The sequence below is a fragment of the Gracilinanus agilis genome, chromosome 3, assembly GCF_016433145.1.
Source record: "Gracilinanus agilis isolate LMUSP501 chromosome 3, AgileGrace, whole genome shotgun sequence".
NCBI classification, from domain to species: Eukaryota; Metazoa; Chordata; class Mammalia; order Didelphimorphia; family Didelphidae; genus Gracilinanus; species Gracilinanus agilis.
The window spans coordinates 219,489,075-219,503,305 of NC_058132.1; positions in this window are offsets into that span (position 1 = coordinate 219,489,075).

Sequence of the window (14,231 nt, forward strand, 5' to 3'; positions counted from 1 at the left end):
TCCTCCTGAGGGGAGGGGGTGTTTCTACCTAATAGTTCAGGGCTTCCCAGATCTCATCCTAATCCTTGACAAAACTTCCCTTCCTTCCCTTTCTTTACTTATTACATTAAATTAAAAATGGTTTGTACAAACAAAACCAATGCAATCATAATTAGAAGGGAAGCATAAAATTGGGAAAAATCTTTATAACAAAAACCTCTGACAAAGGTCTAATTAATCAAATCTATAAGGAGCTAAATCAATTGTACAAAAAAGCAAGCCATTCCCCAATTGATAAACGGGCAAGGGACATGAATAGGCAATTTTCAGTTAAAGAAATCAAAACTATCAATAAGCACATGAAAAAGTGTTCTAATTCACTTATAAATTGAGAAATACAAATCAAATCAACTCTGAGATACAACCCCACACTAGGAGATTGGCTAACATGACAGCAAAGGAAAGCAATAAATGTTGGAGGGGAGGTGGTAAAATTGGGACATTAATGCATTGCTGTTGGAGTCTTTTTTTTTCAAATTATTTTTAGAAAAATTTGATATGGTTACATAATTCATGTTCTTACTTTCCCCTTTACCCCCAAGACCCCACTCTATAGCCAATGTGCATTTCCACTAGTTTTAACATGTGTGATCAGTCAAGACTTATTTACATATTATTGATGTGATCATTTAGTGTCTACATCCCCAATCATGTCTGCATCAACCCATGTGTTCAATCAGTTGGTTTTCTTCTTTGTTTCCTCTCCTCTAGTTCTTCCTCTGAATGTGGGTAGTGTTCTTTTGCATAGGTCCCTCAGAATTGTCCTGGGCCATTGCATTACTGCTAGTACAGAAGTCCATTACATTCAGTTTTACCACAGTGTATCAGTCTCTGTGTATAATGTTCTTCTGGCTCTGCTCCTTTCACTCTGCATCAATTCCTGGAGGTCTTTCCAGTTCACATGGAATTCCTCCAGTTTATTATTCCTTTTAGCATAATAGTATTCCATCACCAGCATATACCACAATTTGTTCAGCCATTCCCCAATTGAAGGGCATACCCTCATTTTCAAGGTTTTTTTGCTACCACAAAGAGTGCAGCTATAAATATTTTCATACAAGTCTGTTTATCTATGATCTCTTTAGGGTACAAACCCAGCAATGGTATGACTGAATCAAAGGGCAGGCATTCTTTTAGTGCTCTTTGGGTGTAATTCCAAATTGCCATCCAGTATGGTTACATCAGTTCACAACTTGCTGGTGGAGTTGTGAATTGATCCAACCATTCTGGATGGCAATTTTGAACCATGCCCAAAAGGTTTTAAAAGACTGTCTGCCCTTTGATCCAGCCATAGCATTTCTGGGTTTATAACGCAAAGAGATAAGGAAAGAGACTTGTACAAAAATATTTATAGCCATACTTATTGTGGTGACAAAAAACTAGAAAATGAGGGGATACCCTCTGACTGGAGAATGGCTGAACAAATTGTGGAATCTGTTGGTGATGGAATACTGTTGTGCTCAAAGGAATAATGAACTGGAGGAATTCCATGTGAACTGGAATGTCCTACAGGAACTGATGCAAAGTGAAAGGTGTAGAACCAGCAGAACCTTGTACAAAGAGATGGATGTACTGTGATACAATTGAATGTAGTGGATTTCTCCACTACAGCAAAACAATGATCCAGGAAAATTCTGAGGGACTTATAAGCAAGAACACTATCCACATCCAGAGAAAGAACTGTGGGAGTAGATACACAGCATAAAAACAACTGCTTGATAACATGGGTCGATCGGGATTTGTTTGGGGATGTAGACTCTAAGTGATCACCCTAATGCAAATATTAACAATATGGAAGTAAGTCTTGATCAATGACACATGTAAAACCTAGTGGAATTGCTCATTGTCTAACAGAAGGGGTGAGAGAAGGGGAGAGAAAGAACATGAATCATGTAAACATGGGAAAATATTCAATATTAATCAATTAATTAAAAGATTTTATGTAAAAAATAAAAAATAATAAATGTTATTGTCTTTTGAGGATTTATTTCGTACTACAGAAATTTACTGCTGAAATTCTCTTAATTAGTATCTTGGGTAATTCTGTAGCGATTTTCAAGTAAGCTACCTTATCGTCAACAAATTAGAGATAGTTTTATCTGTCTTTATATCTGTAATTATCTTCTCTTTTCTTATTTTTATTGCCAGAATTTTTAGTATTGTATCAAATAATAGTGGGGAGATTGGATTCCATTGCTTCACTCCATTTTTACTGTTAAAGACTAGCATATCCTCATTGAACATAATGTTTATTTTTGGTCTTAAATAAAAACTTTCTTTGATATTAAAAAGTTACCTTTATCCCAATACTTTATAATGTTTTTAGCATAAAAGCATGCTTTACTCTTTCAAAACTTTTTTCTCTCTCTATTGATATAATCATGTGGTTTAAAGTGTTTTGGTTTTTAATAAAGTTATGTTGAATGCTTTCCTAATGTTGAACAACTCTTCCATTCCTGGAATCAATCCTATTTAATCAGAAAAAATGGATGTTTGCTTAAAAACTTCCTTAAATTTGTATGTGAGAATGAAACCTATAATTGAAAAACAAATGTAAAGGTGGAAAACAAAGATATCAAATCCCAGCTTTCTTTACCATATGAATGACTCAAAAGTCACAGGGAACATTTCTCAATCTACTGAATACAAAAATCCCTCAACTAAGTGGCAGTTGGATTTTCTAGACTGCTTACTCAAGTACATTTAAACCAAAATATACTGATATTCTTTAGGAAAATGTCATGTTGATTTTCATGACTTGGGAAACATGTGTCCCCAATGTCAGTCATTCTGAGGAAAGAACACAATGTTACTGCAGAAGAGGACTGTTACTCCTTTCTTCTGCCCATTATAATTGAACCAAATTCTGGAGTGTCTTAATAGCTTGTGGTGTATCCTTTCTATCCTCTCCAGGTCCCTTGGAGGGAGCTCATTCATATCCTGGGCACTGTCTCTCATTTTATATCTCTGATATCCATAAATTATGTGTTCAGAAGAGAGGGGATGTTCACATCATTTTCTGTTGTAGCCGTTTTTAATTTGATCTCCATTTCCAGATGTTTTTGCAAATCTGGTACAGCCTGATTGAAAGCTTTTTCCAATTATGAAAATGTCTACAGTGTTATTTGTTAGAGAAATCAATGGAACCTCTTTTTTTTTTCATGAGATGCATTTGTTATGGAAACTAGGCTTTGGAATTCAAATTTTGTAATGATAGTTAGCATTGTAAATGCTTTGAGTGATATAAAGTGCTCTGTGACTTTGTTCCTCAAAGTTGTTTCACACCTATTTATGAAATAGGGAATAACAAAATAATAACTATTCAAAGTTGTCATTTAAAAAGCAGCAGTTGCTTCTTAGAGTTTTATGAAATGAATAATGGAAATCATTTAAAACAACTACTTGGTCTCTTAAAACAGATTTTTGAAAACCTTAAAAACTGGAATTGCTTTCAACTGCTACATTTTGCAATAATGGCATATATTTCTATGTCTTGAGCCAAATATTTTACATATATTTTCAAAGCATGCTCTTTCATTTCATTTGAAAGTGGGAAAATGCAATGTTAATCTTCATGAAATAATCTCTGTCCTCAGCTGAACAAATCTTCTAACTTTCCCTATAAGTACCTATTTGACATATAATATTTAATCCACTTGTGTCCTATGCTATTTGTCCAATACCTTATACTGGTGTTGGGGTTTTGTGATTCCACTCTCTTTGTGTTGTGATCTTTCAGGGTTCTAAGTAGCCAAAACAAAACCTATATTGATTTATTTTATTATTTTTAATATTTTATTTTTACAATCACATGTAAAAATATTTTTAAATTTTTGTTTCTTAATTTTTTTAATTTTCAAATCCTATTTTGCCCTCACTGTTTTTACCCTCATTGAGAAGGTAAGCAACTTGCTATGGGTTATGTATGTGCTTCCTTGCAAAACATATTTCCATATTAGTCATATTATGAAAGAAAACCAAAGACCAAAAAAACATACACACACAACATAAATAAAGTAAAAGCTAGTTTGTTTTGATTTGCCTTCAAGCTTGCTCCATCAGTTCTTTCTCTGAAGGTGGATAGCATTTTTCATCATAAGTCCTTTATAATTACCTTGGAATTTGTATTGCTGAGCATAGCCAAGTCATTCATGGCTGATCATAGTACAATATGCAGCTACTAGGTGAAAGATTCTCTTGCTTCTTCTCACTTCACTTTTTATCAGTTCATGTAAGTCTTTCCACAAAACCTGGATTTATTATTTTACTCTGTCTAATTCTAGCTTAAAGTGATGAAGAATGGACCACTCTTGCAAAAAGCGTCTATTCACCATTCTTTATGGGAATGTAGAATTTTATTCAAGTTAACACATATTTATTGAGCATCTAAGCTCAAAGCAGTGCAATATGCTAAGGATATGAAATGGATATGCTAAGGATATAAAAATAATCAATCCTTGCTCTCTAGCTATCTATTCTATTGTGATCTATTTTTAGCATATACATCTATGGATTTTTCAATGCCTCCAGGGTTGCAGATTCTTGTCCATGTGTCATTTGGGTAAGTTCCTAGGTGTTCTTTTTTTCTCTTTGCTCATTTTTAATTAGTTTATTTTCATTTTATTCTGCTCATTCTCAGGCAATTAAGCTCCAGGGACAACTGCTGGAGCAATGTAGAGAGATCTAGTCTGAGTATAAAATATGGCCTCAGACACTTAGTAGTTACATGATCCTAGACAAGTCATTTAATTTCTATTTGCCCCTGTCTTCTCATTTGTAAAGTGGAGATTAAGGTTCAACCTACATCCTACTGCTTATAAGAGGATCAAATGAGATAATAGTGATAATAGTTGTAAAGTTCTTATTACAATGCTTACAGCTTCTTAAATATTCGATCAATATGAGCTGTAGCTCTATGGGAAAAAGTGGGATAGGCCAGGACCCTTTTTGGTAAACAATGCTGCAACATTTAGATGTCCAAGCCTTCTTTCTTTTCTTTTTTCTTTTTTTTCTGAGCTTTATCTATTTATTAGCAGTGCTTAATCTTGTTAAAAAGGTGGTTCAAATGGCAACCTGAGTAAGAACAATGACCCAGATCAGAAGGCACAAATTCTTTTCATAAGCATAACATAAAGAATAGACCTGGGTAGGAAAAGAAAACAGTGCAATTGATTATAGGGCTGGCGGTATTATGGGGATGAAGATGATGTGATAGGTAGAAAATTGGTAATGATGGGCTATCAATAATGCCTTCCTTTCCTCCTGTGACTAAGAAATGTTTGTTGTCTAAGACTACCTGTAAGTTTAGAGATAGTTGACCAGATTCTTTGGAACCACATATCTTTGAAGGATTGCTCCATGGTGTAAAGACACTAGACCAAAGTCCCTGGTGTCCACCTGCAAGGTGCAAGGATTTTTCCTTGAGGCAAGAATAGAACTGTAATTAGCAGGAGAACTAAACTAAACTTAGCTCTTAAGCAAAGAGATGAATGAGTTCAAGCCTTATTTCTTCCTTGATTTCCTCAGCTTATTCCCTGTTACAGATGCAATGAAATGATGCCTATTAATATTAAATGATTTGCTCCAGATCACACAGAAAATAAGCTTTAGGAATGCAATTTGAACCTAAGTTCCCTTACTCTGAAGTCAGGAGTCTTTCCACTATACCATATTGCCTCCTTCTAAGCTTTTTACCCCTATACCCTTGAAATAGAATACTTAATAATATATTATTTTTAATATATATGTATATATTTATGCTTTTCGTTTACCCTACCACAATTTGCTTAATATGTTCTTCTCTACCCTTAGAACCTTTTTTATTTTCACAAAGTAAAAAAAAATTAAGCAAAACAAAAAACAACAAAAAACCAAATACTTTCTTTCACCAAAAAAAGGAATTTTTGACAAATTCAGTGACAATTAACTTCTTTAAAAATAAAATGGAAACTAGTATCATAATTTCAGCTTAATATTGCTTGATTATTTTACTTTCAGGAATCCCAATCATTAGTAATTCCAGTAATCACATGTACTTACTTATGCGAAGCAACAGTGGAAATAACTCTGTACTGGGAGTTACTCAATATGTATTTTAATACTGGTTTATTAAATAGCTCTAAATAACTGTATACAAATATAACCATATCACAAATAAATACGTTTTGTAAAATTTAATTTAAAATAAAATAAATCTTTCTCTCTGCCTTAGTTTCCTCATATATAAATGGATATTTGGAATAAGTGTCCACTAAGATCATTCTAGATTTTTTTTTAAGGAATAGAAAGCACTTCATGTAAATTTCCAAACCACATGTTCTCCACTTAGGCCATCATCTTTACAGAGTCATGGATTATACCTCTGGAATCTTCCTGACCTCTTATATACCAGCTTTAGTATTATCATGACTAGTTCTAGTCTTCCAAAATACTTTCCAGGCATTTCCACACAATGAATCCTTTTGAATTTCTTTTCTGATCCACGCAAATAAACACATACTTTCCAGCTTCTCTTTATATTTTGTAATCTTTCCCTATAGAATGTAAACTCTACAAGGGCAGGGGTTAGTTAATTTGTTTGAATTTGTATCTTCAAAGCATAGCAAAATCTCTGGTAACTAGCTAATTACATGATAAATGCTCTATCACTCTAGGCATCCCAATAGATAAAACTCTGGACCTGGAATAAGGAAAATTTCAGTTCAAATTTAGACTTAGACACTTATTGTATGTGACTGAACAAATCAAAGAATATCTATTTGTCTATTTCCTCATTTAAATAGTAATAAGAGCAAATTCCTCTAGAAGGAATTCTAAGAATAAAGTAAAATATTTGTAAAATTCTTAGCATGTTGTAGCCATTTAAATACTAAGTCCCTCCCTTATCTTTCTATCTGGCTATCTACCTATGTGTCATCTAGAACCACTACAATTGCTGTCTTTAATTTGAGTCATCTGCCTTCTAGAGATACTCTTATTTTATACTATAATGAGTATAGTAGCTATTTATATCATTCTCCTGGCTTTTCTTTCTATGTTTCTCTGAGTTTTTTATTTTGTCTTTTTTTATTACATAGTAATATTTGAGTATATTAATATGACTCAGCTCTTCCCAATCAATGAATGCACACTTGGTTTCAAGTTTTTTGCTACCATAAAACTATTACTATGACTGTTTTGGAATTTGTGAGTCCTTTTTTTCTGATTTGACCATTGAGTTACATGCCCAATTTTAATTACTGAGACAAAATTATAAAAAAAATTTGTTTTTCCTAACATAATTCCAAATAATTTTAGAGCAATTCCCACCTCTTCCAAATCTATATTGATATAGTTTTTTTTTGTTATGGGTCATTATTATTTCCATCATTTGTTATCTGAAATAAAAGCTGAGAACTATTTCAATTTATTTCATTATTCATAATTTTCTGATGTTTTGTAATTCTTTAAGGAGTTATATACTTTGTCAATTTTTCTGTTAATTAGGAGGTAGATAGATGAACAGTGTCTACAATCCTAGATCTAGAAGCCAGGGAGACCAAATTCCTTGAATAATCAAAGGGTAATTTCCTGTGGTTCTCATTTGAAGCCACCTGTTCCTTGTTATTTTGCAATATCCACTTCTTTGCAGTTCCTTCTTTTTTGCATTTATGTAATCATATATATTATATTCTTGTTTCTGCTTAATTCACTCTACTTTGGTCATACAGATCTTTCCTTGTGTTTACTTATATTAGTCATTTCATGAAACCTAGTATTATTGCTCCATTATATTCATTAGTTTTGATTCATTAACTGAATTATGAATCAATTCACAGATGACTTAGTCTTTCTTCAATTGATAGGCTATAAATATTTTAGTGTATATTATATGCTATATTTCTTCTTACCAATGTCTACTTTGAGGTGGAAGCATAGTCATTTAATTTCTAAGTCAAAGAGTATGGATATCTTATTCACTTTTTTTCATAATGCTAAAGAATTGTGTTGATATCCAGTTCTGCCAAAAATATCTTCACACAATATGTAAACCAATCTTCACACAAATTCTCCAGCATTCATTTGTTTTAGTTTTTGTCATCCTTATCTAGATGCAATGTGAGAAATGAAATCTCAGATATTCTTATTTGTATTTCTCATATTAATAGTGATTTGGGCTATAATTTCATATGATTATTAATTAAGGTTTGAAATTCTTCTTTTGAGAATTATTTGTTCATATCCTTGATCATTTTTCTATTAGGCATTTGTGTATATAAGTATATGTGAAATATATTCCTTAATATGTATAAATTTCCATGTGTGTGTCTCAGACTAATGTATAAGGAGTGACATATGTATATATATTTTGTTGTTTTTGCACATTCATTTCAGTCAAGTCTTATTCCTGATGACTTCATATACAGTTTTCTTGATAAATATAATGGAGTGGTTTGACATTTCCTTTTCATTTTTTAGAAGAAGAAACCTAGACAACAGGGGTTAAGTGAATTTTCCAGAGTCGCATAGCTACTATCTGAGGCCAGATTTGAACTCAGGTCTTCCTGACTCCAAACATGGCATTCTAGCCTCTGTGCCACCTAACTGCCTGGCATATGCATATGTACATATGAAAACATACCTAAATGCAAGTGCACATGAACACGTACACATGCTTGCCCAATATTAATATATTTAACTCATATACATGACTTATTCCTATTGACATAATAATGTGTATATTTGCATATACATTCTATATGTGTGCCAATATGTATACATGTTTGTATGCATATTTATATATGTAGTATTCAATACATAACAGAGAAATTTAATATTAACAAAGGATTTCCATTTCAGCTGCTTCTCTTTCTGTCTTAGGTGCATTGGTTTTGTGGAAAAGCTTTTCTGTTTCATGTAATCAACAAGATTTTATCTTTGGTAATTGCCAAAATCTCTCCAGGAGCCACACGTGAATAAGTGAGGAGACAAAAGCAGAGGGTACATTTCTTTTTTTTTACACTTTACATGTAATGAAGCATTTTCACAGACGTTTTTAGAAATTGTATGATCCCGATTGTCTCCATCCCTCCCTACCCTCTCCTCTCCTGAAACTGACAAGCAATTGTATCTGGGTTATACATGTATTATCATGCAAAAAATATTTCCATATTCATTTTTGTAAGCAAATAATCTTATAAAACCAAAACTCCAAAACCAAAAAATGAAACAAAACTAATTAAGTGAAAATTCGTTTGCTTTCATCTGTATTCCAACTATCAAAGTTCTTTCTCTGGAGGTAGATAACATTCTTCATCATAAGTCCCTCAGAATTCTCCTGGATCATTGTATTGCTGAGAGTAGCTAAATATATCACAGTTAATCATTCCACAGTATTGCTGTTATTGTGTACAATGTTCTCCTGATTCTGCTTGTCTCACTCTGTATCAGATCATGTAGTCTTTCAAATTCTTTCTGAAATCATTTCTTACAGCACAGTAATATTCCATCACTATTAAATTTTGAAATTTATTCAGCCATTCCCCAATTGAGAACATCCTTTCAATTTCCAATTCCTTGTGACCACAAAATGTTGCTGAAAATATTTTTGTGCAAGTAGGTCCTTTTCCTCTTTAAAGATCTCTTTGGGATACAGACTTATTCATGGTATTACTGGATGAAAGAGTATGCATTGTTATATAGCTCTTTAAGAATAGTTCCAAATTGCCCTCCAGAATGGTTGGATCAGTTCACAAACTCCACTAGTATTGCATTACTGTCCCAATTTTGCCACATCCCCTCCAAAAAAAAGTATTTTTTTTCCTGCAACTATTGAGATAATCATGTGATTTCTGTTAGCTTGATTAATGATATGGTCAATTAAGCTGCTAGTTTTGCTACTATTAATCCACCCTTGCATTCTTGGTATAAAATTCCAGCTGGTCATAGAGAATAATAATTGTGATATATTACTGTTGTTTCTTTGCTGATATTTTATTTAAGATTTTTGCATTAATATTCATTAAGAAAATGCATCTGTAATGTTCTTTTTTTTCCTATCTTAGGTATCAGCACTAGGTACTATCCTTTAAAAATATGAAATATTTTGATGACTACAAGCTTTATAATGTAGTTTATTTTTGACAATACAAACATTTTCCCATTCATTCTTACAATCTGAATTTTTAAAATACTCCATTATTAAAATAAAATTAATATGATTATTGTAAAACTTACTTAAACATCTGACCTTAAGGTTTAAGCCTTCAGTCATCTTTAAATCGTAATCATTGAGTCCTTAAAAAACATTTCAGTGTAATAGATGACATATAAATTCCTACATTACTATAGTAAGCAAATTATAAAATTAAAACCATTAATTTTATAAGAAAAATGAAGTTAATAGCACCCTATTTTCCACCATAGAGATTTATTTTATTCTTATAACATCTTCTCTGATCATATACAACAAAAATTTATCTATTCCTACTGATCAGGAGATAATTACATGATCTTTTATCTCTTGCAAAATACTTTACCATTTCAAGCTTTTTATGAATATTTAAAACTTTCTTTTTTGATACAGTGCTTGGAATTTTTGACGAGGATGCTTAGAGATATTTTGTATGATGAATAAGTGTGTATGTATGTGTTTTAATATAGAAAAAGTTGACAAATGTAAAAAAGATAAAGTACAACCTTGGGTTATAGCACACATGGTAAATAGAGGTATGTATATACGTATGTATGTTGTGTGTGTCTTTTGTATTTGTATACTGAGTGCAGATTTCTGCATTCACCTAATGTTTCTTGGATATAAATTGCACATAAGCGAATGTGGAATCCACAAAATATTCCAAATGTTTTCTAATATGTCAATTGGATAGGAACATATTTGTGTTTTGAAAACAATCATAATAACCTAACTGAGGGTTTGTACCCCAAAGAGATCATAGATAAACAGACTTGTAAGAAAATATTTATAGCCATGCTTTTTGTGGTGGCAAAAAACTGGAAAAGGAGGATATGCCCTTCGATTGGGGAATGGCTGAACAAATTGTGGTACATGCTGGTGATGGAATACTATTGTGCTAAAAGGAATAATAAACTGGAGGAATTCCATGTGAACTGGAAAGACCTCCAGGAATTGATGCAGAGCAAAAGGAGCAGAGCTAGAAGAACACTGTACACAGAGACTGATATACTGTGGTAAAATTGAATGTAATGGACTTCTGTACCAGCAGCAACGCAATGACACAGGACAGTTGTGAGGAATGTATGGTTAAGAATGCTACCCACATTCAGAGGAAGAACTGCAGGAGAGGAAACATAGAAGGAAAACAACTGCTTGAACGCATGGGTCAGGGTGGACATGATTGAGAGTGTGGACTCGAAACTACCACACCAATGCAACTAACAGCAATTTGGAAATAGGTCTTGATCAATGACACATGTTAAAACCAGAGGAAAAGTGCATCAGCCATGGGTGGGGGTAGTGCGGGGAGTGAAAGGGAAAGTAGGAGCATGAATCATGTAACCATGTTAAAAATGAATATTAATAAATGTTTAAAAAATAAAAATAATAACCTAACTGAATACATTTTCTTGAAGGATAGTGCCTCAGAAAGAGTCTTGTAATTAATAAATTTTTGTTGAAAAGAATTGGAGGTTGACTACCATTTGAGGACAAGCTTAGCTAAGTCGATATGTGCAATTCATTATGTTAAATGTAGAGTGGGGTATTTTGGCTCCAGCAATTTCTAATGACGAACTCAATCATAAAGGTACAACAATGTGCCATAATTGGAGAGAACTTCCATGAAACAGAGCAAAACAAAACATAGATCTTTGAAATGTCATATTGAGGTTAATATATCAATTTGCCAATTTAGTTTGGAAAAAAGGTGACTGTCTTCTGAACTTACTATTTCTTGTTTTATGTCATTCCAAAGCTGTGATAAAAAATTTAAACAAAAAACAAAACAGCACGGTTTTGAGGAAACACTTGATTATTGAAAGACTCCCATATGTCTATGACCTGAATGTAGCAAAGATGTATCCATATCTCTTCTCTTTCCTAGGACTTTTCATTGGCATACTTCCCAGCCCAACATGGCAATGTTTCTAGAATAACATTAGATCTCATTAATTTAGTAGCCTGTTGGATTCTGTATAAATTCTAGCAATAATTCATGTATCAATTTTCCTGAAAAAATACTGAGTCAATGGATAGGAGTAGGTTTATTAATTTTAGTCATTTTTGGTGACCTTGAGGAACAGTTGAATATAGATAAGCCTTAATGTGGAATTCTCCCGCAATTTTGTGTCTCATCTTAATGAGACCTTAAAATAGGGGTCTAGTCTGAAAAAGAAAAACGATGATACCAATTTTTACTTTGAAATTCAGGGACAATTGCTTCAATTCCAATTGATCTACATGAAAATTAATGAAATCTGAGAGGAAACAAATAATCCTCCATAGTTGTTGTTTTTTTAATATGTTGCATCGGCAAGTGTACCAAAAACCAAGGGTAAAGAGAGATAAAATTAGGATCACAAGAATAATATATTTAGTGCTAGAAGGGCCATTAGAAACTATTAAGTCCAATCTTTCATTTTATAGATGGAAAAAAAAAACTGACACTAAGAGATTAAGTAGTTTGCACCGTTATTTTTAAAAATGATAAAGGCTGATATTATGAGGATAACTAATATTTTATTTAGGCCCATGTTGGTAGAATAAAATCTACCACGAGCCTGTTAAAATTTCAAATTGCAGCTTCAGCCATTATGTTCCGTACCTTACCTAACCTTTTCTACATCCCACAGAGAGTGAGCTCAGGTAGCAAAGAGCCAGCCTCCAATGCTGCCAGGACTCTTATATCATTCTCTTACATCATCACATTTCCTGTCTGCCTCCAATTTTACAAGATTAATCATGGGAAATGTAGTTTCCAAAGTCTCCTAAAAGTCCACAGGAAGTTTGTCATATATCTACATATCTTAAGGAGCAAATGAGCCCCAAATACCTCTAAATGGAACCCCAGAACTTATTTAAATAACACAACTCATTGTCAAACACAGCTAGTAATTGAGGCAAGATTCAAACTTAGGTATTCCTTATATCAAACACAATTTTCTAACAACCTTACTATCTAGTTTTATGTATTTGAGTAATACACTTAAGGCCTGATTTGTCTTCATGTGCTCCATATTTCCTATGAGGTATTCAATAGTTTAAGTAAAAGGAACTTTGGATAGCTGAAAAAAATATAGTAAATAGACTTCTATAGATGAAATGCTTTGGAAGTGGGAAAGAAGTATTAAATGGAAGCAGAATTTGAAGACTACTGATTTCCCCCTTTATTTCTTTTTAACTTAAGGAAAAAAAAATAGGAAAATCGATTTTTAGTGATCTATATTAATAGAATGCTAAGATAAACAATGCAAATAAAATCCAGCAAAAATCTCAAATTCTCCTTTAAGCAATAATTCCAGTTTTTAATCACAAAATCTTTGGTAAAAATGTTTAAACTTAAAATAATTAATTTATACTTTTCTTCTTTTCTCATTCTCTATCCAGTCTTATGCAACAGAGTTAAAGAGTGCTGAAATGCTTCCAATGAAAGACCAAATTAATTTGGCACTATTCCTTATTCCAGAGTAACTCAATACTTCTATAGGTAGCAACAGATGAATGAGAAGTCAAAGTCAAAAAGAATCCTCCAAAACAATTGCTGGCCTATAAAAATTAGAGTTTATTGTATTATTCCTATCACTTCTGCACTTGTTCTGAGAAATTCACAATGAAATTAAGTGATGACATTTTAGAAAGTAATTAAAATATGGAGAGAGAAATGTTAAAATTACAAATGATACAAGTATCTCTCAATTTCGTCAGAAAAACAGTAAACACTAAAAGTACCCATTTTCCCTACCATTTTATAAGTGCAAGATGTCTTATACATAATATAATTCAGTCCCTTCCTCTTATAAATGAGGAAACAGAACCATCAAATTCTCCATGATTTAAAGATTTTTTTTTATTGGAGAGGAACTTAGAGGTCATCCTGACCATACCCTTCATTTTATAGTGATGAACTTGAGATCTAAAAAGGCTAATTGACTTTCTTAAGTAGGAGAGTATTTAAACCTACATATTTTGATTCCAGAGCCAATGGATTTTCCACTGTTCTTTTCTAAACTATTGCTGT